The 2598-nt window shown below is 18.4% G+C and overlaps 5 annotated features.

Moving 5' to 3' along the window:
- Positions 1-86: 86 nt before the first annotated feature.
- Positions 87-253: a microsatellite.
- Positions 178-334: a microsatellite.
- A 33-nt stretch (positions 335-367) lies between these two features.
- Positions 368-581: a microsatellite.
- Positions 582-756: a microsatellite.
- Positions 677-855: a microsatellite.
- The last annotated feature ends 1743 nt before the right edge of the window (positions 856-2598 follow it).

Below are 2598 nucleotides of genomic sequence, written 5' to 3'. Positions count from 1 at the left end.
CCATTAATTTTAATTTAAATTAATATAATAATTATACTTATAATAAAATTAAATTGTTATTAATTAATATATTAATTATATAAATAATTTAATAAATATAATAATTAATTATATATTTTAAAATTAACACTTTGATAAAATAAATAAAATATTTATATTTTATATATAAATTAATTTTTTATATAATTAAAATATAAATTAATTAATTTTAATATATTTATTAATATATATTTATATATATATTTATTTAGTTTAATTATAAATAAGTTAATTTATTAATATTTTATATGATTATTTGTATTTATTATATATAAATAATTAAATTAATAATGTATTTAATAATAAATTTAATTTAAAATACTTAGTTATAATAATTAATACTTATTAAAAATATTAAATAAATTAACATTTAATATAATAATAATTTTGTAATATTATTTAATTAAATAATTTTAATTCTTTAATAAATAAATAATAAATTTAATAATTAATTTAATTATTTATTTTATTATAACTATTTTAAAATTATAATTAAAATATTAATTTTATTAAAATATATATATAAACAAATAAATTTATTTATGATTAATATAAATATTTTAATATAATTAAAAATAACTAAAATATATTTTTAACATTTTTTTATTTATAATTAAATTATTAAATAACTGAATTAAATATTTATATGGATATTATAAATTACATTTATATATGAAAATATAAATATAATTATAGAAAATAAATATAATTAATAAATAAAATAAATAATAAATGTTATTTAATTTAATACAATTGTTATAGTAAGATATAATTAAGAAAATAATAATGGATAATTTTTAATATTTTTAATTACTTTTTTATAACATAGTTATGCATAATATTTATATTTAATTACAGTGAAGTCATTAGGTAAATAAAATGCTATGTATGATATTTAATACAAATTAATAGTATGTATATTTATATAATATATATTATTAACATACTAAATTTTTTTAAATACACAAATGTGTTTCTAATATATCATCATTATGCGAGTTACACATGTGTGTAAAAGGTGTACGTTCTAATGAACAATTATAATGTAAGAAAAGGAGAAGAAACACAATTTATTTTAAAATGTGATTAGTTTCTTTTATGAGTTATTTTTTACCATGTTTATACTTTATATATTTATGACAAAATATGCCAGAAATGTCCTAATAGACATTTGCGACATAACCATGAACGAACAATTTTAAAACATCAATAAATCCAACATTTTTGTAACATGTAGATTTTATATATTACTTTAATTTTAGAACAAAATATTATGGAAAAAAATCATTTAATACAAACAAAAGATATTATTTGACACTTAACACTGAAACATTTTGTCAGTACACTATGTAATTTTTCTTGTGCATATTTTAGACTTTGCTCTTTATAGAATGTAAATCATGAATACAGGTGAATTTCTGTATTGCATACTCTTTTTTTCATGATGTTTTTTGATAAGTACACAGCTTTTAGAAAATGAGAAATTTATATGAATACGCATTTTTCTCTATCACCATATGCTCAAAGCAAATGGATTAACATTACAAGCAAAATACATTAAGATAAAGCATATTTTGTCCTGTCTTCTCATTTTACATGCATAAAAAAATGTGTTTTATTGCAACAATGAACTATTTTTTGAAGTTGAAATTCACATTTTTTTCTGAATTTTTTTTTTCGTATAAAACACTGTCCTATATATAATGTCCAAAAGAATAATAAATTATAGCTTCCATAAAAGCACGTATAAACATTAACAAAACTTTTCACGAAAAAGAACGGTTACACCCTTTCAAAGTATATCCTCTCTGTTAGCCAAAGATGCAAATTTTTTTTTGGCTTAAGTAATTTAAGACTGAAAAACAAAAAGTGAAATATATTAATGTGTAATCAACTTTTTCTTGCTCACTTTATATCATGAAAATAGAAAATGAAAAAAGTTGCACATAAAAAAGAGATCATGGAATGTTAATTTATTAAGAAATCCCCTATGAAATTGAAAGAATGTTCAGCTTGTTCCCATTATTAAAATAAGACACTTTTGCAAAGTGAAAATATTTTTAACATTTTATATTTTTATAGAAACATGAAAAGAGTTATGGAAAAACATATTTCAAATATTGACATGTAAAAATTTTGTGAATTCCTTCTAGACGTTTTTTCGGTTGCACACACTTTAAAAAAAAAGGAGGAAAATGGAAGAAGTCATAAAAAGACACTTTTCCTTAGATACAACTATGCAGCGAAAAAGGTATTTTTAGAATAACTAATTTCAGAAAAACCTTGATTATGTTTCTATTTTTGGAATTTACAAAGAAAAATGATAATTGCAACATAATGCATTTTTGAAAATGTTTTTTTGTTTGTTTTCAAAATACGCATTTGGTATTGCCACCAAAAAGGTCAATGGACCTTAGGAAGAATCACTGTTCTATTTGTCACAGCAAAAAATGGAAGTAAAACTGTGATGAAGACATTAGACAAGTGCGCTTCCTAAAAATTCACGTTTTTCATTACTTTGTAGAACCTGTATAAGCATTAATCTTTACTTTGTATTGA

Source organism: Plasmodium vivax, chromosome 3 (assembly GCF_000002415.2).
Source record: "Plasmodium vivax chromosome 3, whole genome shotgun sequence".
Classification (NCBI taxonomy): Eukaryota; Apicomplexa; class Aconoidasida; order Haemosporida; family Plasmodiidae; genus Plasmodium; species Plasmodium vivax.
This window is presented reverse-complemented; position numbering and strand designations above follow the sequence as displayed.